The 27,642-nt window shown below is 39.9% G+C and overlaps 1 pseudogene across 1 annotated transcript in view; it reads left to right on the top strand.

The window, feature by feature from the left end:
- LOC101721827 (protein SGT1 homolog pseudogene) overlaps nt 1–27,642 on the top strand; it is a 136,049-nt pseudogene that overhangs the window by 89,567 nt on the left and 18,840 nt on the right. Inside the window, exons 5-7 of the transcript XR_015442287.1 lie at nt 10,587–10,653; nt 11,742–12,048; nt 12,267–12,391. The product of XR_015442287.1 is annotated as a protein SGT1 homolog pseudogene (transcript). The remainder of the gene's footprint in view (nt 1–10,586; nt 10,654–11,741; nt 12,049–12,266; nt 12,392–27,642) is intronic.

Genomic DNA, 27,642 nt, shown 5'->3' with positions numbered 1-27,642 from the left:
GAGAGGGCCTGGAATGTAGCTCAGTGGCACTGTGCCTGCCTTGCAAGTGCAAGGTCCTGAGTTCGATCCCCAGTGCCATTAAAAAAAAAGAATACGATGGGGAAGTTTGAGAGATAGTTATTTTCACTATATATTCTTTTACAATAATACAATAATTAAAATAATATTGACAGCTAATATTTATTGAAGATTTTCTTTGTGCTTGACTATACTGTATACAATTTCCCTTATTGCATTTATCATTTACTATTGACAATAATCTTATATATGTACTACTGTGCTACTTTGCTGTTCTGCTATAAGTAACAGAAGATTGGCCTACACAGATAACTTTATTGCTGAACATTGTAAGAAATTCTATGAAGAATGGTTTCAGGGGTAATCAGTTCAGTCATCAAAAGCTGACTTTTCTATATTTTTGCTCTGTCATCATTACTTTGGCAGGTGGTCTTTAAGCAAGCTTCCCTCATGGCCCCAAGATGGCTGCCTTATTACTTGTGGCAACATCCAGTCTCTTTGTCAATGTCTCTCCTGGTATAAAACTTTCCCAGAAGCCCCCACTCCTCAAGAGCAGATAAATAATTGTTTAACATACCCATCCCTAAAGCATCCATCCACAAACAGAAAGGGATCACTGTGACTGGTTTCCAAGCCAATCATAGTTCACAGCTTTTAGAAGCTAGGGAAAGAAAGTTGAGAACTGGTAAAAAAAAAAAAAATTAATTAGTATTATGAGAGCAGGTTTGAGCCAGAAGGAAAACATTTTCAAACCCCCATGCAGTCAGGGCTCTTAGTTAAAATTATCTATAAGAAGTTTGCATTTTTACATATCAATATTGCCCCAGGCTGCCTTAGAGACAGTGGGCTAGATAGGATCAAAGTTCTGTTGTTACAAATGAGGAAAGAGAATGGGAGTTAGATCACTGCCTGCTGTGTTACTATCATCCAAATGTTTACAGGTGAGGAAATGGAGGGTGAGAGAGGTCCAGGAATTACCCAAAATCACATGGTTAATATGGTGAATAGGTGATAGAGCTAAGCCTTGAAATCAGGTCTGCTTGCCCCAGAGCCTTTGACTTTAATCATTCTAATTCTATGCTTATATACTGACTTTCTCTGTGTCTGCCTCTTGTCTTCTGTCTCCACAGTATCTCTCCCATACCTCATGCATTTATTTACTAATCATTAAAATTATTTGATTTTTGTTGTGCCTTCTAAAGAATTGACTTGCAGAATTCAGTTAGTTTTAACCAGGTATCTACTCTGAGAACTTAGGAAAAACTGCTTAATCTTCTAGACTTTTCTTTCCTCATCATTAAAATGAGGAGGCTGAACTAGATGAGAGCTAAGATCTCTCCCAGCCTTAACACTCCATTAGTGTATAATTCATGTGTGAAAAAGAATTCAAAGTAGAGACTTCTAAAAAATCTTCAAGCATGCAAAAAATTATGTCTTCCATGAAAAATCAGGTAGAATTTTTAGAAACGAATGTCATTCTTTCTATAAAATGCACCTGCTTGTTTGCCATTGGTGCAGAGGGTGATATGCAGCCTTCACCATTGGGGGTTTGGCCCTGACAGTGAGTGTGGTTTATCTTTACTCTTCATCATGGTTCTATCTGTTCCAAGGTCTCACCTCACCCAGGCACAAATATGCCAAGAAGCCATCTGCCAATGGTGGGAACTGACAGCTGCTCCACGGTGCTCATCAGAGACCTTGATTTCCACATTGTGTAAGCAAGGATAACCCAAGTGAACAGACCAAAGACTTTCTGTCTTGGAGATCTTTCCCCAGAGTGTATGTCCTACTTTCCCACCTGCCATAGTGGAGAGTACCTTCTCAAACCACATCCTAGAACTCCCAGTAAGGTAGGCATAGGAACAATTTGCCCATCACCATTAGTAGGAAAGGGGCAGAAATTAGGAGATACAAAGGGAAGAGACATGTGTATGTGTGTGTGTGTTTTTTCGTTTTTCTTCTCATTTCTAGAAGACAAGGAGGATATTTAGGTAAGAGGAGAAAAAGATTTACAGTTTTACTCAGACCACAATGGAAATCTGAAATGGAAATGCTAACCATCTGCAAAGCGATAGTAACATTTGCAAAAGAACTGTCATGTTAAAATATTTGCAGACTTTATCATTAGACAAACATAATATTGTCCAACTTTTCTCCATAAGTTCTGAAGAAGCTAAAACATGTTAATTGATGGTAAAGATGGCTTCAGAATTACTTTTATCCCCCAGGGTTAGACATGTTACCTTTATGTCAAAAATAATCACAAAATTAAATAAAGCAGGTAACAAGCAAGACTTTGCTATATATTTTATTGCACTTTTTTCCTTTTATGTAATAGCTAATAGGAGTCAGGCAAATACACCACAAGTTGAAGGAGAATATTATCCTGTTCATTCTTCCAGCTGTGATCTGAGGAAGCAGATCCTGTCCATGGGGAAAACATTTTTAAAAACATATAAACATTAGCTATCCACAATATAATCAATATTGAAGCTACAATTAAAGGAAATGATTATCTTACTATCTCTCTCTCTGACGAAGAAGGGGCTAGAGTTCTTTTGTTCTGGATGACTGGGCAGCTTCTGATCACTTTGGGTAAAATGACAGGTAGACTTCCAACCCCGTGCGCTGAGCCACGCATAGTCCCCATGAGATTCACTTCACAGTAAAAGAAAACACTTGCATCAATCTTGATTCATAGTCATTCCAAGCAACTGAAGCAAACATGCTTTTGGATTAAAATATTCAGGTATTTGTTTTAGTTGTCTTTTTCTTCCCAATACCAATTACAGACAAAATTCTTTAGGTAATGGAAGAATAAAATGATGCTCAACACTGTCACCAAATCATGTCTAAAATTTGTCCACAGTCTCAGGGACTGGTCCAGAATTTGGATTCTGGCACTTCTTGAAAGTCATGCCCCAGGACACATGCAAAGTCTTCCTTCAGTAAAAGCAGGGTGGTCCTTCAGAGACTAAGAAGGCAGCTGCCTGCCAGAAGGTCTTTGTGGATTGCAGAATTTCAGGCGCTCACACCTCTTAATCCAGCACCAAAGACAGCCTGGCTGCCTCTCAGCCTCCAATGTGCTGGTACAGCTGCAAAGAGCTAACTTTGGCAGCCATAGATCATGGAGGCTTTGTCTCAGCTTCTCTCAGAATAGCTTTTCATCAGGAGACTCAGAACATTTCTTAAAGCAAATGCAGGAAGAAGAGGGAAAACGAAATTCATGGCTGCCATAAAGAAAGATCCTGTTTTGAATCTTTGCGTTTTCTTGCATATCTACAGTGCAAGGGATATATTACTTCTGGTTTATGAAAGCTTGATGTGGCAAAAAGAGCCATGGATTTGGAGCTGGAACAATTTGGAATCCAGTTCCAGCTTTGTCTATAGTTCACAAGTAACTGAGTTTAGCTTCTTTGACCTTGGTTTCCTCATCTGGAAAATGAGAGGGTTTGGCTAGTTGATCTTTGACCTAATGATTCTATGAAAAGTGAATGCTGGAAGCACATGTTCACCTTCTCCAGTTACCAGCTGTGGGTATATGACTGGACCAAATGGCACTAACTGTTGAAACGTTAAATTTAGGGTGAAGGGAAAGCAGTAACTGTTGAAATGTTTTAGGCTGAAGGGGAAGCATTCTGAAATGGGACAAGGGCACCTCATGTTGAAACCTGGAGCTAGTCAACCCTCCAATGCCAGGGGCAACATTTGCTTCTGTCTCCCACCTAGCATTTGTTTAGTTGGAAGTCTCCTCAGGACCAAAACTCTGATCCATAATGTGTCTACCTAGCTTTATGAGCAGTATGAATCAGGTATTTTCCAAAAAATTTAACTGTTTCTGTAACTGTTCTATAATTGTTCTATAAGCTAACAGACTCAGATAATCTAGTCTTTATATCTGTTCCTTTTGGGTTATGGCTAAGTATTTCTGTTGGGATCGTATTTCTGCTCTCAAGGAAACACCATTCTACTTTCGCTTCTCCCAAATAGCTACTGAGAGGAGATGCTTACTTTTCTTGAACATGACAGTTGAGAGAGGGGCCTTTGGTCCAAGCTGTCCTCCCCATCTTCTCTGGCCTCTATCAGGTCAATGAGCAACTTGTATTGATTTCCACCAGACATGGCTAGTCCCACTTAGACTTTGGGCACCTCATGTTACCATCCGGCACTTTGCTATTAATTCTGGATTTGAGGTACTGGCTCATTGTGAATTTATTTTCTTGGACTCAGGACTTATTTGATTCACCAACTTTTTTTAGTGCACGTTGTCCAGCTTGGACAACAGGAAATTCTGGAGCTCCTATATGTGACATAAAAACTTAGGGAATTGTGATAGTGTATCAGGCACTTGCTCTTTGCCAACTTCTTCCATATTACAATTCCTAATCTCCTTCAGCCTTCCTCATCCCACCCACAATAGTGCAAGACACCTGGTGAGGTTGACTCCTCCCAGAATGGCCCAAGGCTGCTGCTACTCTAGGTCACGAGTTGTTGATTTTTGGTGTGTGCCATGGAAAGGATGGAAGTGGATGCAGTCCTGGACCATTTTCCATCTTAATTTGTGAATTTACAAAACAATAGACTCTTGTCTTCAAATTGACATGGTTTCCCAAGTGAGGCGGGAGGGTGAGTTTGTTTGTGTGTGTGTGCATGTGCGCACACATATATTATGACCTAGAGGAGTGGTTCTTAAACATTAGCCTGCAAACAGTGGCCTGGAGTATTTGTTAAAACAGACTTCTGGGTTTCACACCCAGTTTTTGATTCTGTAATGTAGAGTGAAAGCCTAGAATTTGTATTTTTAACAACTTCTTAGGTGATACTTGTGCTGCTGGTCCCGGGATCACATTCATCTGGAATCTCAGGGCTCTGGTGCTGTGCAAATTGTAGTAAAAGCAATGCAGCATCTGAGAAAAACTTTGTGCTTGGGAACCTGAAAACAGTTTTTTTGTTTTGTTTTGTTTTTTTGGTGCCAGGGATCGAACTCAGGTCCTTATGCTTGCACAGCAGGAGGCAAAACCACTGAGCTAAATCCCCGTCCCCTGAAAAGAGTTTTTCAATATGATGGATATTACTAGGATCCAAATGAAAATAAGTATTAAAAAGTAATAGGTGAGTTGCCCACTTATACTATTACATTATCCATTTTCTAATAGTTGTATCTTTTGTCCTGGTGTATCTCTAGGTCACTAATCAGACTGAGCTGTCAGTGAAGGTAATTATACTCAAGGTGTCATTTGAAGTCACCAAAAAGGCTTTCTCTAGCTATGTATATGTCTCAAAAATTTAGGTTACCTATAAGCTCATATCTAATCCCTCCAGGCTTGCTGCTTTCAAGGAACCAAGTGGGACCAAGGACCAACCTATCTATGACATACGCTTAGTATATGAGTTTTCTTGAATTGTTTCTTCACAAACTTGAGTGAATCATTTTTCAGTAGCATTATTTACACATCATGAGATTCACTTACTTTAAATGTACAATTCAACTATTTTAATATATTTATAATGTTGTACAACAATCTCTACAATCTATTTTTAGAACATTTTTATTGCCCCTTAAAAACACCCATACCCTTACACAATCACTTCTCTTTCCACTCTTTCCTGGGTAATGACTCATTTTCTCTCTGTTCTGTACAGTTGACCCACTTTATCCACTGCTTCTGCATCCAAGGAGTCAATTAACAATGAATCAAAAATACTTGAAAAAATGCGTCTATACTGAACATAAACATAGACTTTTGTTCTTGTCATTGTTCCCTAAGCAACAGTATAAAGTATTTATACACCATTCACATTGAGTTAGGCATTATAAGTATATTACAGGAAGTGTATAGGTTATATGCAGACATTGTGCTGTTTTATATGAAAAGGATGAGCAGCTGCAGATTTTGGTATTTGCAGGGGTGGGGTGGGAGTGGGGTTCTGGGACCAGTCCCCATGGACAACAAGGGATGATTGTGAGTAGCATCATATAATATGTTATCTTTTGAGTCTGGCTTCTTTCACTCCACAATGTTTTAAAGGGTTACCTGTATTGTGGCCTGTATTTGTCTTTCACCAAACACTAATTGCTGTAGAATCTTCCCTTGAGACATGCACCTTTTTCTATTTCTGCTGTAATTGTTTCAGTCCAGGTACTTGGAACTCACAGTGTGGTCTCTGACCAGTAGCATCAGCCTCTCCTAGAAGATACTCCATGCAGGCACTCAGTCAGGACGTGCCATTTGAGTCAGATCCCGGTGTGTGGGGGGGGGATTCTTGTGCACACTGCAGATTGAAAAATGCTGCCAAAGACACTCTTCACCTCATCTGAAGTACTTACAGTGGTCTCTGCACTGACGTCTCTGCCTGCAGGGTCCTCAACAGACCACTCAGCCTACACTCTGCTCCCTGGGCTTCTCCCTACCATGCCGATCTCCATGTGCTGCCTGATTTCTTAAACAACTTCAGTGACTTCCTATTGGCTGAGTGCAAAGACCTCTTCACTTAAATGTGATACTCAAAGCTGTCTAGAGTCATATCTGTCTAGAGTAGCTTCTTTTCCACTTATTCAAGATTCTTACCATCAGTTCTTTAATACCAACTTTCAAGTCCTGACACGAGACCTCTCACTACATTCGGACTTCATGGGGGTCATTCTCAAATTCAAGCATCTCACAAGCTGTTCTCCCCTCCATTCTTCTAAAGTCTACCCACCCCTCTCAGGATCAGCTCAGGACCCATCCCTGCCTGCCTCACCCATATAGGCCCTTTCCCAGCCAGTAGATTTATATTAAATGTTACTTACTCTAAATTCTTAAAATATTTATTAAACACTGAATTTTGTGTTTACTTTCCAGCTACTCAAAGAAATAATGGGGATGATAATGATGATTTCCACAACAATGTACAGTTTATTAATATTTTACCTTATCTTGTATATAATCTGAATATCTTTTAAAAATGAAATATAAGCTCCTAGACAATAAAAGTTATTTCTTATTGGTCACTGACTTGGTTTCTAAGAGCCCTGACCTTATGGCAGGAACTTCATAAATTCTGCAGGAATGCAAGCAGACCAGAGGCAGGATGATAAGTTTTCCTCTGAGAGGGAAGAGCTGACTCCAATAGAGATTACATAGAAGAACTGTTAAAGGTTAGGTGATAATAATACAACCTTTCTTCTGATTATTAGTATTTATTCAACATTGCAGATATTTTATGTACGTTATATAATTTTCATCAGACCTCTATGAAGTAAGCACTTATTATTCTTGTCTTGGGAGTTAGATACTCTTGTTCATTCCTGCAGACAAGGAAACTGAGGCTCAAAATGTTATGCAACTTTCCTTTGGTATACAGCTGTTTCATAGCAGAGCTAAGAATAAAACCCAAGTTTCTGACTCTTACTACTTTGTTATTTCTCTAAATTGTGAAAGCAGTTCCACCAACAGAGTATTGGAACAAGACTAGGGTAACTAGGGTCTTTGAGGTCGTGACTATTTTTCCAAGTCAGGAAGTGTTTCCACAGGCAATATTCCTGTTTTCATTGGAACACTGGTGAGATTTAAAGTCACCCATGAATTTCTTCCTTTGCGTCAGCGAACACTCAGAGGGAACACCCCAACGGATGCAGATGGACTCCACCGGCTTCCTTGGCCAAGTTCTTCTCATTCTTTGCCTGTTATAAGTGACCTAGTGGGCTAAACACTCTCTCTGAACATAATGCCATCACTGTAATTTCATTCTGGAATCCAGGAGACTCTGACACTGTCAGATGATAGCTATAGATAGAAGGTAAACTACCTTATCCAGTCAGCTTTCTATCCAGGGTGAAAAGAAACTTTGTGCTACTGATTACCAATACATTTTCAGTATCATCAAACTACTGAATCTCTGAAAAATTTTTATTATCTTGTTCTATGATTATATAGTTATTGCTTTGCAATTCCCATTTCTTTCTAATGGTTCCCAGGTCACCAGAAAAGAAAAGAATAGAAAAATATATGAAGACTTTCTACAGCTCACAGTTTCAAATATGACTTTCATAAAGCCATTCCATTCCATCAGAATGAAGTGGTATGGAAGAACGTGGAAACTTGGATTCAGGAGAGATGGCAGAGGTAATGCTATCCTGAAGTCTCAAAGGATGGCATTCCATGGAGGTCCTTGTCTGCTATCAAAAGATGTACTGGTGCAAAAGAAAGTGCCATATATTTAGCAGCTTAAGTCTACTTAAGATTAATTTAACAGCTCTAATCTATTGATTAGGTCATAATTCTGTAACTGTCACAGCATGGCTGAATTGTCTACTCAAGGTCTTGTAAAGCTGAAATCAAGGTGTTGGGCAGGCTGAGTGCTCCTCTACAGGCTCTGGGGAAGTCCACTTCCAAATTTACTCTTATTGCATTCTGTGCCTGTGGTCCCCATTTCCTTGCTTGCTATTAGTGGAGGATGGTTTCAGCTCTTAGAGGTGCCCACATTCCTTGTGATGGGTTCCCTCAGATTTTCAAGTCATCAATGGTGTGTTGAATCCACCTGTGCTTCACATCTCTGGATTTTTGTTTGCTCTTGGGCCAGAGTAAACCTTACTCTTAAAAGGTTCATATGATTCAGGCCCACTCGTATAATCTCTCTGATTTAAGTTCAATGAATTTGAATTTTTAAATACATCTCTGAAATTTCTTGATAGCAATACCTAGATTAGTGTTTGAATAGATGGAAGAAAATGTGTGCTCATTAGAGACAGAACTTGGAGGCCACCTTAGAATTCTGCCTGACACAAGAAGAATAGAAATGGGGCTCTCTTCACTCAATTTCCTTCAGCACAAGTTATCTCATTTCGATGGGTTTTCTATTTTGTGCCTTCTTGTAAAGTTTTCAGTGAATGGCTGTTTGTTTAAATAATGATTTGCCCACTCCTCCCTTTTCTACTCCATGATCTATTGTAAGTCTTTTGTTTCATGGATAAGGAAGTGAAGCCCAGAGAGGTCACTGTGTGTTAAGGAGGACCAGTTGGTTAGTGGTGGACATGGTACTGCATGACAGGTCTCTGACCCCTGATCTATTTCCCTTCTGCAACACAAGATCAGGAAGGATACTTTCATCCTTTCTCATCATTCAACTACTCTGAGTCTCACATTATCTCAATTAGTCCTTTAATGATCCCTGTAAGGTGGGTATTAGTATTATTGTTGCTGTAGGTTCTGTCTAACTCAAAGCATTCTGAGAAGTTATCTCTGAGTTGTGGTGCTGTGAAGAATAACTATTGGCATTGCTGGGAGAGTTAATTAACTTCTGTGAGAAGTGGGCAATTCCATGATACTTGTGGGCTCATTTGCTCTCCTCTGGGGTTCCTTTTCCTGTTCTGTATCTTTTCATGTGGACAAGTGCCCACTGCACAGCTCAGGATATGGTGGTAGCTAAGCTGGAGATATGCTTTGTAAGGAACGTGAAAGAGGATTGTGTTCTGTGATCTTTCTCTGGAGTCCCTCCTGTGCCACCTCTACAGGCAGTGAGAACACCAGCAAGGAGCCACTGATCTTTGTCTCTCCTGACCTAAACTCACAGGCATCAATCACTCAATGGTTCCATTGGATAAAACATATCATTAACTCTGCTAACCAATGAGGAACAATAGGGATAACCTAGGTAGGCAGCTTGAATCTTCTCCAAACTCTAGATCCTCATATTCATTTCGTGATGTCCTTTCTTCCTGTTTAATACACATTCTGGAACAAATCATAGAAATGGACAACTTATGCCCATACCAAGAACAGCATTTTTCAAGGACTTCGGATTACAACCCTTAGCAGAAACTATATGGTACATTAAATTCAGTGTTCTATACTTTGTCACACATATCAATTACAAGGAAACAAAAACGTAATGAAATGATAACATTACTATTGGTATTTGCTATTGTACACTATTTCATAGTGTTGTGGATACCAATTAATGGTCATAGTCTGGTCAGGAAAAGAGTTTCTAGATCCTCCTGGAGGCTTTAGTGACTTCTTACTGCTAATCCATATTCCTTCCACAATGAACACTGTACATGGGTCCAGAAGATTAAAGCTGTCTCCAAGAAGAGGGAGCAGAATACCAATACTTAACTTGGGTTCCATAGCTCTAGTTCATGTGTGCAATGTGGACACAATGATATGTACTGACTCTATGGGTCAGCCATTCAATAGAAACAAATATCTGGTGGTCATTATGAATTCCAAGATAGCAGGCATGGTAAACTCAATGATAATTCTAGTTTATTGGAAACTACTCAGAAGTATGCATTATTTTAAATAATACTGTGTATAATCCCTGAAAAGATATTCTTATTTAGTTTAATAAGTGAGAAAACTAAGGCTCAGAAAATTTCTGACCCACCCAGAATGTCATGGAAAATAGAACCCACTGATCAGAGAGAGCAGAAGCCTCTTGCTCTATGACCTGGTCATTTGAAACAAGCAAACACATGAAAACATCCTTAAATAACATTTGGTTATTGTCTATGACTTAAAATTTATATTCTGATGCTCTTGCAAATGCTTCCTGGAAGAAACACCTCTGTTTTTGACTTTCAGCTTTTGGAGTACCAAGGCATCTCTTGGCAACATTAATCGAGCATCTACGGAACGGTGACACAGAAAGGTGGCTTCCAGTGCCCTCTTGCCCTTCTCATCTCCAAGTGGCCTCAGCTTCTATCTCTTGCCTTTTGGGTCAGAAAGTAAAGTTGGAGGGAAATTCAGATAAATTGCAGGGAAGATGATAAAGGGTACAGGGGACATATAGGCAGAAAGTGGTAGATCAAGTACAGCTAGGGTTCACAAGAAGCTGTTCTCACCCTCTGGTTCAGCCAAGCTAAACCCCATAGTGGTGTGTGTGTGTGTGTGTGTGTGTGTGTGTGTGTGTCTGTGTATGGTGTGTGTTGATGTCCAAATTACCATCCAGCTATCAGCATGTACTAATTATCATCTTAAGACTTCTCAGTTTGCCTTGTCCTTTTATAATCTATCTTATTATTTATATTCAAGCTGCCTAAAACACAGCACATAGAAGAGAGACTAGTTTGGAATTTGGTGTTATAATCTTGGGGCTGTTATTCAAAAGTTGTTTGACTTTCTTTTTGAGACTGTCACCTATCTCTAAAGAAAGAATAATATTAGTCACCCTCTAGATCACACAGTGTTTTGAAACAATGATACAAAAGCAGCTTTGTAAAATCTATTTTCTTTGAAGGAAGAAGACTTCTAATAGATTCCAGCTGCAATTTGGGTGATTTAAAAGCATTAGTCTACTTTCATGTTTTTGTTTTTGTTTTTCTAAATTCCATTAGGGGGCTGGGTTGCCTAGATGACCTTTTTGTTCTCAAAGAAAACCTAAGTGTTATAGAAACCAAGACTCTTAACTTGTTTTCATTGTCAGCCATGCAGTGTGGCCGGGACACTGTGGATGAGGATGAGGAGAAGAGTGACAGGTTGAGATGGACAATGTGGGCAGAAGGCTTCTCTTGCACAGCCTTGGGTAGACCATGGAAAGAAGCTGAAGATTTTCCAAGTCTAAACAGGCACAAAATAGTTAAAGCAAAGAGTTTTTATTTTTCCCTAGCAAGAGTACAAGGAGGAAGTTTAGAGGAAATGGGTGTCTCCCCCATCTGAAAGCTTTGGCAAGTCATCAATGCTCAGGCCACCAGCAACTTCATTACCCAACCTCTAACTTGCCTACCACCACTTCCACAGATGGTGCATGTACTGGAGTCTTTTCGTTCTACCACTTCATAACTCCTGGGATCCCTGAAGACTTGCTTTCCACCCAAGGAGAAAAGTGTTGAGAAAATATGAAAGAGGAAATTCAAATGTACTTTTAGGAGCTCTACCACCTTCAAGGTAAATGAGGAATTGCCTATGGTAGGCTGAATAAATTTTGGATGCCTTCCAAAGATGACCATTTCCTAATCCTTAGAACCTATACATGTTACCTTATTCAGCAAAAAGGACCTTGGAAATTTGATGAGGGAATACAGATGGCCTTTAGGAGCTAGAAAAGGTAAGAAGATGGATTCTTCTCCAGAACCTTTAGAAGGAACCAGCCCTGCCAACCCATTGACTTTAGCCCAGGGAAACTGATTCCACACTTCTGGGTTCTAAACTCTAAGAGAATAAATTTGTTTTATTTTAATCCACTAAGTTTGTGGTAATTTATTGCAGCAGCAACAGGAAATGAATATACTACCCTCTTCCTATGCTTTTCCTCAAACTTCACAGTGGCTGGATCTTCGGCCTGTTCATGCTCAGGAGGTTGCAGTTTTTTAGGAACCAGAGCATGGATACTGAAACCTCTCAGAACTGTTCTGGTCTAGCTTGACCACATATCTACTTGGATGCTACAGGTGAGTACTGACCCCTCACTCTGTCCTCACTTGTACGTAGAAGAAATAATACCTACCTTGCAGGGTGATCAGGAGGCTTAGAGACAATGTGGTAATGCATAAAACATGGCTCTGATTCATAACTGGCTCTCATACATGGTACAGGGAAACTAGCAGCAGGCAGGCAGTGTTACAGCATCTATTGCCAGAGACATCTTGAATTTAAATTGAGATAGGTTGGAATCCCCTGGGTGAGGGGGCAGGGGCACAGGCGGCAGGCCAGATTAGCAGAGTGAGCTACCTTCACTATACAGGGCCATTATGACCCCAGTATTCTTGCTGGGACCATTACCAATCCATTTTTGTGCTTGCCATGCCAGCCTGGATAGGCCAAGCTTATGACGAGAATAGGGAAGATTCAAGAAAGTCACCATGGAGCTAGAAGTCATGGGCTCCATTTGCCTGAGGTCCCACCCTCACAGTGCTATTTGTGGGAAGGGAAGGGGACTCTATGCCCCTAGATTTGGGACCTGATTCTGAGAAACTTCTGTAACAGCTGGACATGTCCAGAAGAGAACTTCCTGGGAAAAAGGCTGATACCCTTGAGACAACACATCGTTAAACAAAACAAAACAAAACAAACATTCTCTAAATGTCACTTGAAGAACTAACTTAAAATGAGTTTCATGTTTAGGAGAATATTACCTGTCAGAAAAACGGGTGCCATGTAAGGAATTTCATTAACTAGACAAGGCAGGCAGGCCTCTGGACACACCTTTTCTGCAGGATGACTCATCCTCAGGAAGGAGTTCTATCAGAAACAAGGACAGCCTGCTCTGTTCTGCTAGCCCTAGGCTTCAAGAAGAGGATTGTCCCCTTAAATGAGACATTCCCAGCTCTCTAGGATCAATCTTGCTAATGTCTCTCTGGTCAACACATACTTCTTCTGTCTCCAAAATGTAAATTCCTCATAGGTCTTATTGTTGATTTGGCAAGCCTAATGCTACAATCTAGAATCTTGGAGCTGGGGATATTGTCAAAATCCAGAGTCTTAAATGTTACACGTGAACAAATCAGGTCTCATTAGGTGACTTGTCTAAGATTACCAGCCAAGGAGTGACAGGTCAAGGGCTGGCTCTGCACTCTCCTAAATCCTGCAGCATGCTAAGCCATGACTTTAGACCTTTTAGGCATTAATGCTAAAATGCAATGGTGTGCAGTTGATCCAATTATCTAACTATTACCAAGCAGAGAGTAGGCCAAAAGAGCTGAACATACTTTTTTGAGGCTAGGATGGTGTTTGGGAAGGGAATATAGGTCTAAGACTAAGGGACAAGACATGGCTTTTGCATAGTCAGAGCCATCAAGGCACTATACCAAAACAAATTGTTTGCCTTTTCCAATTCTTGCCATAAGCGTGTTGAGTGACTAAATTTCTGATGACCTTATTCTCAGGGCATTTTTCATTTTATTTAAATTTTTTTCACACACATATACTTTAATAGTTTCCTTTACAAGAGACAATAAATCATCTTTTTTAACAGAAATCTGAGGTCATGAGAGCCCAAACAGATCCAAAGAAGGAAGATGAAAATTAAATAATTACATTAATCCAAAGTACTATATGATACCACCTAAAACCAACTACTGTGGTGGTAGCAGGCTAAGGAAGAGCTACAGCAAGTTATCTAATGTGAATGTTAGCAACGACAAAGCAGAAAGCAAGTTTGTGCTCCAAAAGACTATGTTACAATGGTCATTTGAGCCCAAGGGGACATTTGGGCAGGAAAAGGTCAAAGTAGCTATAGGTAGAGCCAAATAAAAATGAATAGGTAAAAGGAGGATTCAAGCTACAGAGGCAAGCAGATGACGATGGATCAGCTTCCAAGAAACATTTGCTGTACTGTATTACCCTCCTTCCCCACCTTCAGAACCCCACTCAACAGCTGCTCAAACTGAGCAGCCTACTCCTGCCTTACAGGGTGCTGCACTCATGGGACTAGGTTTGGGGCTGTCCAAGGGTTCCTGTAATTTAGGATAGAATTTAGAGAACTTGTCACACATAAGCTGGCTCTATTGCTAGTTGTTCTGAACAAAGAACATTTCCATTTTAATCACACATAAAACACATATTCTAGAGCTTCAAAAGGACAGACGTAAACCGTACACTTTACAAAATATTCATAGTTCTATTTTCCAGGAAAGAATCTTAGGCACTATTTAGTTCAACTGAGTCAGTTTTAACCAGCGAGTACAAAGAGATTAACTGTCCAACAGTACTTATTCAACATAATATTCACTAGAATTGTCCACATAAAAGCCATTAACCTCATGTAGCCATTGAGCACTGAAAATGTGGTTAATGCTACTTAGGAACAAAATTTTATTTCAATTGATATGGATTTAAATAGCAATATATAGTTAGTGGCTACCATATTGAACAGCATAGGTCTAATCTCACAGAGCTGGTGTGCAACAGGTCTTTGACTTTAGATCCTTTATTTTACCAGTACCTTCTAGGTCAAGGTGAGTTTTTCAGTGATGCAAGAGACTTATGGAGCCAGGTTCTGAACAAGAGGGCAGTGGTGGCTGGGAATGTTCTATGAGATTTCACTAGAAAATATGGGCTTCCCTAAGATAAAAGGGGAATAGAGAAGTTCATTCATTTATTTTTTGTTTAAGAAAATACAAACACCCAATATGGTTCAGGTGCCCACTAGCCACAATGGTTATTTGATATGTCCGCTAATTAGGTTTCTTAAAGATGAATGGTACAAAATACCATGGGAGTTCAAAGGTGAGAGAGCCATCTGTCACTGATAAAGCTCTCCAACTTCCTTTGGCAAATACCCCATGTTATGCCTCAGAAACATGTGCAGTGACAACCTTGCTTGGATCAGTACTGACAGAGCTTGTGGTCTCTCAGCCCTCATATCCAGGCTTCCAAACAGCAGCTTGATTTTCCTGGGATCTGGACTAATTTTTCTTCATGAGCTCAGCCCAGGAGAGAGCAGTACATTCATGGCTGGGAGGATGATCACACGGGCAGTTTCAGTTTGGTTTAGAGATCCAAATTCTGTAGAAAGTAAGCCTGAACATTATTCTGACATCTGTGTAATGAATACTTGCTCTATCCTTTCACAAGAGTCATGAGTTCTCCATAGATCACCTGGAGGACAGTTACAGCTTATAGTCCTTGTTAAAGACTCTTAACTGCCCGTCTCTCTGTGGTATGTGTGTACATGTGCGTGCATGCATGCATGAATTGGGAGGGTAATAATGGTTAAGATAGATTTATTTAAATCCTCATAAAACTTGAATATGCTCTGAAAGAGACTCAAGTATTCAAATAACTAAAACTCAAAGAAAAGTGAAATAAAAGGCATGGCATTTAGGATAAGGAAGTAATCACTCTAGCTGGATAGAATAAAGACAAAATAATATTGAAAAAGTAGACTTGGGAGGGCCCTTGAAATATTCTACCATACAAACATGGAAGGGGGCATTTCAGATGAAGCAAATGGCAAAAGTAAATAATCAAGAGGTTAGAGAGTTACCTGTGGAGCAAAGAACTCTAGTGTTGGATTGGAACATGGGGGTTTGAGATGGGGCAGTAGTAAAGAGCCAAATAGAAAGGTAACCTGGGGTTTGATTGCCAGGCTAAGGAATTTGCACTTAACTTTGTAATCAGTAAGGTGTCACTGATGGTGGTTGAGCTATGGAATAATAGCATTAAAAGGAGTTGATATGGATTCTTCTAGTGATAGAAAAATGGATCATGGTGTTAAGAAGGCGATGTTAGGAAATTGGTTAAGTGAAATTTGTACAGTCCAGGGAAGAGGGGCCATGTTTCTGGACAACAGCAGTGGCCAAGGATAATGCCGTGATGTGGCTTTTTACCGGATTAAACAGAGAGAGGATAAGAGTCAAAATCAGTCTTGAGAATCTGAGCTTAATTAGCAAAGAAATAAAGATATCATTAAAAGAAATAAGAAATCAAGAGGAAAAGCTAGTTTAGGAGAAAAATATACTCATCCTGATTTTTAAAAATCCAGCAAACAAACAAAATGGAAAATGGGCAGCGAGAGCTGGGTGTTAGGCACCGGGAGAAGGTGACTAGAGATAGCTTTTGGAGTTGGAGAGGAACTTGTTGAGTTCACAGGAATTCATAAGCAAACCAAATGAGAAGAAGTAGGGGCAATAATAACTTACAAGAAATAGTGTAGAAGAGCGATGGAGGAAAGGAGGCTCAGGGGACAAGCAGAAAGGCAAAATACAGCAGATCCAAAGAGAGAGAGAGAGAGAGAGAGAGAGAGAGAGAGAGAGAGAGAGAGAGAGAGAGAGATTATACAGGTTGATTAGTCAAGTGGGTCCACATATCCAGCTCTTGTACCTGGAGATTTGTAGATGAAGAAAGTAAACATGACCCTTCCTTTCACAGAGTTTAGAGTCCAGTGGAAAAAACAGATGAAGTAAATAAGCATGGAAACTAGTGAACAATTACAAATAATAAGGGATAGGACTGTAGCTCAATGGTAGGGCATCTGGCTATCATGTGCAAGGTCTTTGGTTCTGTCCCTAACACCTTGAAAATAAAAAGGAACAAAACAAATAAAATCACAATTGAAGCTATGAATGAAATAATCTAGATGCTATAAGAAGAGGATATTAAGGGTGTATGCCACACTCTTAGATAGGTGGGCAGGGAAGACCTTTTCCCTGTGGATGTTGTTTGAACTGAGATGTGTAAGCTAGAAGAGCCTGGCCAAGTCATAGAAGGGGATAAGCTTCTCAGTAGAGGGGAGAGCAGGCAAAGTTGCTAAGACAGGAAAGAGCTTGGCACGTTGGAGGTACTGGAAGATGGTTAAGGTGACAGGGCACAGAGCATGAGGAAGAAGGGGACATGAGATAAAACTTAGGGTAGGCAGCAGCTGGATGATGTAGGTTGTGGTAATGAAATTCAGATTTTAAGAGCAAAGGTATGAAACTGAAAACAGAGAAACAGAACTGACAACAGGATTGAGAGAAGACCAATGGATTCAGCCACAGGACCTGATTGGTGGTCATAAAAGGAAGAGAGGAGCGAGATGGCTGCTCAAGATAGTTTTCAGTGTTGAGCATCTGCAGACTCCTTCATAGAGAAGAATGGTAGTAAAAGGGAACAAGGAACCAGATCTTCTCAGGTATCCCTGCCAAGACCATCCTCATCTTGGATACTTAGGTACCATGTTGATAGTCACAAATCAGTACTTGTTTAGCTTACTGTAGTTGAAACCAAACAGAAAAATGGAACACCCAGCTCCTATGCAAATCCATGCCCAAAGTCCAAAGGGCAAGTAGAAAGTCAACATTCCTGTCAAGTGAGAAGACTAGAGCAGAAGCCACTAGTAGGGTTGGTCCCATTTCTGGTGGCATGGCTGGCCTTTGCAGCTCATAGTGGATGACAAAGCCCAGGGTTCAGGGATGGATTAGGAAAGCCTCAAGCCTGGGTAGCCAGCTAGGAAAGAGGCTGTACCATCCCACTGTCACTTTGCACAGTGTGCCTGACTCATGGGTGTTGACAGTTTTGGTAAAATTTTAATTATACTAGACAGTGTTTCATAATACCTCATGTCAACCAATATCTGGTAAAAGGCCATGAAATTTTAATAGTTGGTTGCTTCAAGAGAGAGCTTTGCTTTTAATCTGAGCTGAAGTAGTGTGAGTGAGATCTGGGTTATAATTAAAGTGGCTGGAAATACTATAAATGCCAACTTAAAAAAACTCTCTAACATACAGAGCTTACTCAGAGGAAAGTGCTGATTCAACCCTCTGCTGCCATCCTGGGACTTTGCACTTTAGGGATAAAGTTCAGGAACAGGTTGCCTGTATGCCGTGGCCTCCAAAGGAGATGGAATGACCAAAATTTGTCTCCCTTGACTCTCTGTAAGGCTCAGGTTTATATGTTGGAATCTTTCAGTGGAAATCCAGGGAGAAACCCATGGAAGAGGTGAAGGGAGGACCAGCGCCTGTGTGCTCTGGCCTGGCAGGAACTATGTTTCTCATGCTTCCTGTGAAGCCCTGGAATTGCCTGAAAGCTTTAAACAATGCTTATGCTTGCTTCATGCCTAGACCAACATGTCAGATCTTTATTATGGGCCTGATCTTCAGAACTGAAAAACATCTCTGTGATAAGCTAAATAATGCAACCCTCTTACCCTCAGAAATGTCCATATCAGAATCCCCAGAGCTTGTGATATTCTGTTATCTTATGTAGTAAAAGATACTTTGCAGATGTGATTACATTAAGGATGTTTTGACAAGGAGGTCATCCTGGATTGCCAGATGAGACTGATGTGGTTACAAGTCCCTTTATAAAAGGAGGAGTCATAGAAGAAAAAGCCAGGTGACAATGGAGCGAAAGATTGGAAAGATGTCCTCACAGCCCTCAGAAGAAACAAAACCCAATCAATACTTTAATGATGGCTCAGTGAGACTGATTTTGGGTTTTTGACCTCTAGAAATGTAAGAGAATTAATTTGTGCATTTTAAGCCAGAAAGAGCGTGTCAACTTGCTAGAGCAGCCCTAGGAAACTAACATCATCTCCTTAGGTGATTCTAATGAATAGCTAAAGAATCAATGTTGGAGAAACTTGCTACTCAAAGTGCAGCCAGGGGCCAGCTGCATCAGTGTTACCAGGGAGGTCATTAAAAATATAAGATTGACCTAAAATTCATTTGGAAGCAGAAGAGACCTAGAATAGCAACAGGAATTCTAGGCAACAAAAGCAAGGCAGGGGACATCACAATCCCTGACTTGAAATTATGCTACAAAGCTACTGTAATAAAAACAACATAGTACTGGCAAAACAAAACAAAACAAACCAGATCCAAGGATCAATGGAAAAAACTAGAAGATGCAGAAACAACTCCAAAGCCACTCATCCACCTTATCTTTGACAAAGGGGCCAAACACCTCTAAAGAGAGCCTCTTTAATAAGTGGTCCTGGAAAAATTGGCTTTCTACATGTCAGAGATTAAAACCAGACCCATATCTCTCACCATATACTAAAATCAAAATGGGTCAAATATCTAAATACTAAAACAGAAAAGAATTAAAAGGATCATACCAGACAATATATGCACACCCATGTTTATAGCAGCACAGCTTGTAATAGCTAAATCTTGGAAATAGCCCAGATGCCTGTCAGCTGATGAATGGATAAAGAAAATGTGTTTTTTTAAAAAAATAAATAAATAAAACAATGGAGGACTGCTCAGCTATAAAGAAAGATAAACTTGAGATATTTCTAGGTAAAAGGACTAAGCTTAAGACCATGCTCTTTAAGTGACATAAATCAGACACATATGTTTAAATATTGTATTATTTCTCTGGTGTGAGAAAGTGAAAGGGTAAATAAGGACCAAAATGTATAATAAGTATTGGGAAATAAAAAGAAATTATTCAAATGGGAAAGGGAACAAGAGAGTGATGAAGGAAGGGAAAAGAAAAAAAAGAGAGAATAGAAGAAAAAATGGAAACAAAGCTTTTGTAAATAAGGAGGGGAAGAGGAGTTGAAGAAAGGGAAAGGGATTTGGAAAAAAGAGAAATCAATATATATCATGTACAGGTACAAATTTTCTGTGATGAATGTTATAATTATAAATATCTAAAATGCACTAATAAAATTACTTTTCAAAACAGAATTGAAGGCCCCATTTTAGACTTCCTAGATGATTTGAATGCACATTTGAGTTTGAGAAGTGCTAAGTAATAGAACAATAGTTTTCCAAGGGTAATTTTAAAGATAGATTCCCAGGCCAGGGCATGCTGGTTTTAGAAAATTCCTAAATAATTTTAATATGAAATCATGAGAGCTAATGGTGTAGGACAATATATTATTGTGTTGAATCCTGGCTCTACCACTAGTTGCATATCTTTAGGAAACTCAACTGACCACCATAAGACTTGTCAAGTAGTGATGGTTGTACTTACACCAAGGGCGGAAGACTGAGAGAGATAATGTACCTAAAACATACTCTAGTACCTCTATAAATGACAGATACTATTATTAATATTTATCCTTGTGTTATTCACCTTTCCAATGCCGTGACAAATATTTGAGGTAGATCAACTTAAGAAGAAAGGTTTATTATGGCTCATGGTTTCAGAGGTTTTAGTCTATGGTCACTTGGCCCCATGTAGTGTCCCACATAGTAGAGCACATGGTAAAGGAGGCCTGCTTACCTCACGGCAGCCTGGATTCAAAGAAAGAGAAAGGAAGGGGCCAGGGTGCCAATATCCCCTTCAAAGTTATGGCCTCAGTGGCCTTACTTCCTTCCACTAGGCCCCATCCCCTAAAGGATCCACCAGCTCCCATTAGAGCCACAGACTGGCAACCAGGCCCTTTGGGGACACTTCCAAACTATAGCAATCATTTTATCTGTGAATGAGATTCAACCAGATGAATCAAAGGAAGATTCAGGACTTGAAGTACCTTTAGAGGTGTTTGAAATGAAGAGGGGATTCTTCTCTTACCTCATGGTAATTTTCTAATGTATGGGTACAGAAAGTTTATCAGAAACTTGGAAATAATTCTATTTTTTTTTTTTACTCAAGACCTGGTGCTTGCCAGGCAAGTGTGGCACTACTGAGCTAAATCCCTGGCCCCTAAAACTTGGAAATAAAAACAAGAGAGATCATCAAGGATTCTTTAAGTGATAGGCTGATTTTCTATTGTTTAAGCTATTTTATAACTCTGGAGAAAGCAGACTCTAACTTGTAAGTTTTATCTGCTAGAGATGCAAATCATTTCTCTCCAGTAGAAAAGATAATCCTAAAGTTATCTTATAGTTTATGGCCCTGTTGGACATTAACTACCTATGTACCTCACCCAGCAATCTTATCCTAACATTGCCTATAAATACCTAGTCTCTCCAATGCTCTTTAAACTGTGTTAATTGGATAAAATATTTGACATATATTGCTCTTATATTTGCATGAGAATCATTTCACTTTTTTTGAGTGTCTGGTGATCTGTGGTTTGTCCAAAGCTTGATCCCTTGGGAATATCAGTTTAAGGGAGATCTGATCTAGATCCCATGTCATAGTTGTTTTCCTTTTGGAGCATGAAAAAAGAAGAGGGGGAGAGGGAAATATGTGGAGATAGGAGAATTTGTGCATTGACAATAATAACAACTTATTTCTCACCTCATCAATCCCAAAGAACTTTATTCATATTGTAATAGTAGTAGTTACCTTGTGTGTCCTTAGCTAGGTATTTATGTGCTTTCCTTTCCACTGCATGGTGAGATCTTTGTGATTATGAAAGTAATTGTCTCTCACATATCTTCATACTCCTAGCAACTAGCACAGAAATCGGCACTTAGAGATAAATAAATATCTCCTTTAAATGAGCAAAGTTGACTCTATCCTGGTTACACCAAATCTTGCCGTGGACCAGATACACCCACATCAGTCAGGAGTAGTCAAAGTGTAGAATATGATCTTACTCCAGACTCACTGATCAGACTCACTCATCATATTTCTATAAGATGCCTTGAGAGATTCTGCCCACTCTTTCTGCTCATTGTCAGTTTTGGGGCAGTGGCTCAGCTACCAAGGACGAATAAAATTTAGGCAGAGAAAGTTGGATTGCCTCCAGTTTTAAGATTCAGTTATAAGGGCAAAATTGAGAATGTTGCCTCAAAGGTACTGTTTCTAAAACCAAAGTGGGACAGATTGCACTTCTCAGGTTGAATGCCATCTGGGTGGATAACATCTTTGACTTTTGGGGGAAAAAGTCATTCACTGACCCAACATAAGCAGGAGGAGTGGTTCATTCTCTCAGTCCAATGCTACAACCAAAGGCCTCTCTGCTCTGTTTGATTCTAGCTTGGTCTCACAAGCCTTTACTCACCAGGAGGGTCTGACTCAATTTCTGTTGGCTGCCAGCCGAAATCAGATGAAAGCCCAAGTGAAATCATGATGATTTAATCATAAAATTTAAATCCCCGTTTGTCACATCCAGGATTTAAATTGTCAGGGATATTTGCCTAATATCCTTAATAAGAGCAAAAGACAAAGACAGACAAGCAGAAATGTTGGGGTATGTCTCAGAGACAATGTCTTTAAAAGGAGAGGTGGCTGAAATACGTGATACATTGCAGGTTTGCATCTAGAGTTACAGAACGGGGATCTTTAAAAATATTTGCAAAACGCTTTAACTTCTTTGTTAGAATGTACTGATTCTGTTTTGTCTGAGGCATGCTTCAATTCTTCCTAATAAATACCCAAGTCTATCTATAAAAGAATAAATGTTTTGTTTACTTTCCCAACAAAAAGATTAAACAACTCAATAGTGTAAATGAAGAATCAGCATAGCTGAGTCTCTGAAACCCACCTTATGGAGGCTCTGCAAACTCAGATGCTTCGGTGTCATGAACAGGAAGGAAGTATAAGAAGTCAGGCACCTGGATGGTGTTAGGGGTGGCTAGCACTATGGAGACTAGAAACTGAATGCTTAGAAAAGTCATTCACATTCACATTTTTACAACACCACTAGACAAACAAAACAATCTGAGGATATAACTGGGTTTACTTACTCATATTTCAGATATCTAAGACTCAAAAATTTCTGCCTAAAATTATACAACTCTAACTTATCCATAGAAATGAATATTCTAACTATGTCAACTCCTTCATGAGGTGAAATTTCAGACTGTATTTGTGTACACAGCCCTGTGTGTTTGTGTATTTGCATAATAAGCCAAACAGGTTCAATTCTTATAACCAGCTATTTGGAAGTTATCTAGTTGCTGACAACTGAAAGCAACAACTTTAAATCATGGACAAAGAGAGAGACAGAGAGAGAGTCTGAACCAGTAGTCTTTTCTATTTATCTGGCACATATTTTTATGAGACTATAAATAGTTGTATTCACAGATCTTAGTTGTTTTTAAAATGGTAATGAAAATCCATGTATTTTAAAAGATCCCAGAGTTTAACATTTAATTAGTTGATTAGTTAGAAAAAGACTCTGTGTTCTTCAAAGAAGGTGATGATTAGTAGTAGCTGGATTCATTGTCTTGGTCAATTCATTCTGCCCTAGTCAAAACCAGAGTCCCACCAGACTTCCTCAGACCTGAGGTTAGCAGAAGCTACAGGAATCACCATTTCTAGCTTCCTGCTCAGTTATGTTTAGAGGGGATCCCATGCCAGCTTTCTTCATGCTATGGCAGTCACTAGTGATGCACTTCTCTGAGAAGGTAGCGAGAGGCCAGAGGGCAAGCTAGTTGGCATCTTTTGGAGTCTGCCTCCCACAGTAGCATGTTCATTCAGTGAACACAAGAGTCCTCTGTTCAGCATTGTTCTGTATCTGTACAGTATGATTTTATTACTTTCCACGGGCCAGGTACTTTCCATGCATTTTTTTTCATTTAATCCTCACAACAAATAAATATTAGTACTTTTGGCGCCCCCATTTTTCAGGTGAGGAAACTGAAATTTAGAGTTTATGTAACTTGACCACATGATTGGGATTGAAACCCAGATCTGTCTGCCGTTACACCCTAATCTTTCAGGCCTGAACACCTGTATACCTTGCTCTAGGCCAGGGCTTTGAGCTCCAAGCAGGACACAGATTTTTTTTCCAGTTGTAGGGGAGGGGTTGGGTGTGTTCTTTACTAAAAAATAAATATTTAAAAATAATATCAAAGTTTTGGAGGCTTTACTGGTGAGCCAGTAAAAATAGGTGTTTTGCAGTGTTGGTATCTGAAAAGCAAATTTTCAAAAAGCAAATCCCATTTTACTACTGATTTCAGCCACTTTCCCATAGGCTACAATGGAAAAGCCCAGTTCTCTATTCACTGGGTTGAAAACTTCTTGCAAGAACTGGCCAGATGACCTAGTTGCAGTAGGGAGAAATCAGAAAGTTGCACAGTCTTCTTCTGATCTTGCAATCTCCTTTCCAAGACAATCCCCTTCCCTCCCTCCCTCTTCCCCTGCCTTTCTCACACTTGTCAAGGTCTCCAACTATGCTTCAGTAATGCTTTGTACCATTCCTGATGACTCCATCGGCTCCGTCTGCTAAGTTGAATAACAGCAAAGGCTGCAACATCACACTTTAATGTAAGGATAATCATCTCATGTATGTTTATACTGTAGGGAAATTTCTCAATTCCAGACTTAATGCCTTATTTTATGAAGTCTAGTGTTCCCAACACCTGTAGATCATACTTTGCCTCAAGTAAGATATGTCTTTGAAGTCACGGACAATTTGGAATAATGAATTAAAATTTGCCATTGCATTAATTGAATTGGAGGCCATTTTTTTGAATATAAGTTTTGAGGGATTTATTTTAAGTATGTTTTGGAGGAGGGTCTCAGAAAATTCAATAATAATTGAAATACAATAATAAAATCCTGAAGGTTTTAGATATTTTTAAATTAGTCTATCATATCTCCTATAATTCAGTTTGACTGCTTTCCTCCTTTTACCCCGTCCTTCCCAGCAGAACAAATATACTTTAAGCAGTAGAGACTTGTCTTTGTCTATTCCACCTGGAATGACAGTCATTATAAGAGAGGGGCAGTAAAGAGGGATGAATCTGCCAGAGGTCTGCAGCAAGCAATTGGGAGGAATGCTGTACAGTTTCAGTTTCAAAGCTGAAACCTTGCTGGGAACCATCTCTTACCAGTTGTGTGACTTGAGGGAACTGTTTTAAGATCTCTGGTCCTTTGTGTCTCCATCTGTAAAGTTAGGGTAACCATGCTTGTTCAAGGAGTGATTTTTTTTTCAGTTAGAACTGCTGCATAAGACAGTGCTCACTGACTGTTATTCTTAGGAGGAGTTAGACAAATATGGTAATTTTAAAAGTTGAGATGGAGGCAAAATGCAGGGAGATTCATTAAAAGGCATATTTGAGCCCCTCATGAGCACACTTGTACCTCCTCTTCTATGATCTTTTCACATGTTACATAAAGCAACATGGTCCAAGGTCATACATGATGGTGAAATAAAAGGACCGAAGAGAATTCCCTTTAAATGGCAATACCTTATTGAAGGCAAAAAATAATGTGCTCAGATGTCCTAATGCATACCCTCAGCCTCTCTCAACAAAGCACATGACCAAAGATCATTTCAACTTCAATTGTGTTATTTAAAGATAGAAGAAATTCTTAGCTTTCTTGTTGTTTCTGAGGAGTCAGGATTTCGACACCTGAACCTACTCATAAGTGCTTGATTCTTGAGAGTCCCAGGAGGCTGCAGATCTGGCCAGATGGAAGAAAAAACCCTTTGGCTGCCAGACAGGAGCCAGCCAGGGCTGCTGAGCACTGCCTTGCCTCATTTCAGAGTTGGCATGACCTCCTGGAGGGAGGGCAAATGGTGGTTACCAAATGGGTGGGTGAGATGTTGTAACCCAAAGCCAAGAGTTTCCAAAACCCCAAACAGTTGTCAAATACAGATGACAAGCACCACAAAACACAGCTGCCTCACCTCCCACCCACACATAGTGTGGCTGCCATGTTGTTGCAGAGCTCCCTGGCAGGGAAGCTGCAGCTGCTCTTTGCCTGTGGCATACCAGACAGAGGAACACTGTTCTTTCTGAAAGTGGATGCTTCTCTGGGTGAGCCACAAGGATAGAGTGACCTAGTAGAATCAACTAAACTGAGGAAAAATATCTCTATGATTTAAGGCAACATAGTGATAGCATATGGTGGACCTGGACAGATGTCTTACTATTTCATCTCCTCAATGACCAATACTATTTGGGTTGTGGGTTAGTTGATCACATGTCCAGTTAACTCTAAGTATGCCCCTTAGTCTCAAAAATGAGGTGAGTTAGGTGATAAATTGTAGTATCTTTAACTTTAGTTATAGGTCATAAACCATGAGGTTTATATTCCTTTCCTGGCTGATGGGGAGATGGAAATAAAGCAAAAGTACAAGGCATAACTTCTTAGGTGAATAGCAACCAAACAAAAATTATATTCGAGGGATGCACTAGGCTCAGTTCCATTATATCAGCATCAGCCTGGTGGAGAGTGGCAGTAGCAGTCTGCCTGATGAGTGAACAAATGGCAACGTGGTGATTTCAAGGGATCCTCCTGGGTTTGTAGCAGGACACCAATCAGGCAATGGTTGGGGCTCATCAAAGCAGGATCTCCCTTGAAGTGAAGAATATCAGCATGAACTAGCTGGAGTTAGGGCAAGAACCAAGGCAGACTCAAGGACTCAAGGTGTGTACAACAGGCAAGAACAGTGGGGAAGGCTGGCAGTTGTTGAGCAAGTGGGTCCAGAGGAGCCTACAATGCTCACACCAGCTGCTTTCTATTTGATTCTCACAACAGTTTCATAAAGTGGGCATCAGGTCCTTGAAAGAGATGAAGTTTCCAAGGATCAGAATTTAAGTAACCTGATCAAGCTTATGAAGTCAGAAAGTGGCAGAACAAGGATCATATCCTTGACGATCTGGGTGGGAGAGTCCATGCTCTATTTTCTCCACCCAACTGCTTGAAAACTAAGAAGTTGTTTAGTGTTTTCAGTTGTATAGGCCACAACTTTCAGAGAAAGTATCAATGCAGAAATCAGAGAATATAATGTGTTTTGAATGGGAAAGAAGTTGGGTATGTCTGTGGGAGAAGAAGCATGGGAGAGACTGAAAAGGCAGGCAGGGACACGACATAGAGGTGGTGGAAATTGGGTTAAGTGGACTCGATCCTGTGGGCAATGGGAAGAAGAGAAGAGAGCCTGCCTACAATACAGATTTTTGAAAAGTTTCTTTGGTGGCTGTGTGGTGGCTGGACATTCAGGGCTAGAGGTAGGGAAAGACAGGCATTTACTTAAGAGGCTAGTCTAGAGAAGAAATCTTTCAAATGCATAATACCCCAGGTTCCCCTGTTTTAAAATCTTAAAAATTTCTATCTGTTTTTGTGATAAAGTAGAAGCTACTTGGCAAACCCTAAAGGGCCTTTCTTGGCCATTCTCCCTGCCTTTCCAGCCATCTCTCCCCAAGCACTCAGTTTGCTTAGCTACCCAGAGTTCTTTGAGTATTTGCTATCTTCTCTGTTTATAATAACTTCCACAACCAAGCTTAGAAAACTTATTATCAAGCTTCATGTTCCATATATAATGTTATCCAAGATGGGAAATCTCCCCATAAAACCCAACAGGACTTGATCCTGCCACTCCATACAATTCTTCCAAGATCCTGTGTAAAGTTAGCCTTCATCTCATTTTAGAAGGTTTCCCCTTCTTATCTGTTTCTCAGATTTTTGTAGGCAGTGATAC

The sequence above is a fragment of the Heterocephalus glaber genome, unplaced genomic scaffold (genome assembly GCF_053883595.1).
Source record: "Heterocephalus glaber isolate CG9 unplaced genomic scaffold, H.glaber_assembly_v1.0 deba00001538, whole genome shotgun sequence".
Classification (NCBI taxonomy): Eukaryota; Metazoa; Chordata; class Mammalia; order Rodentia; family Bathyergidae; genus Heterocephalus; species Heterocephalus glaber.
The sequence above is the reverse complement of the archived record's forward strand: the minus strand, read 5'-3'. Positions and strand labels throughout refer to the sequence as shown.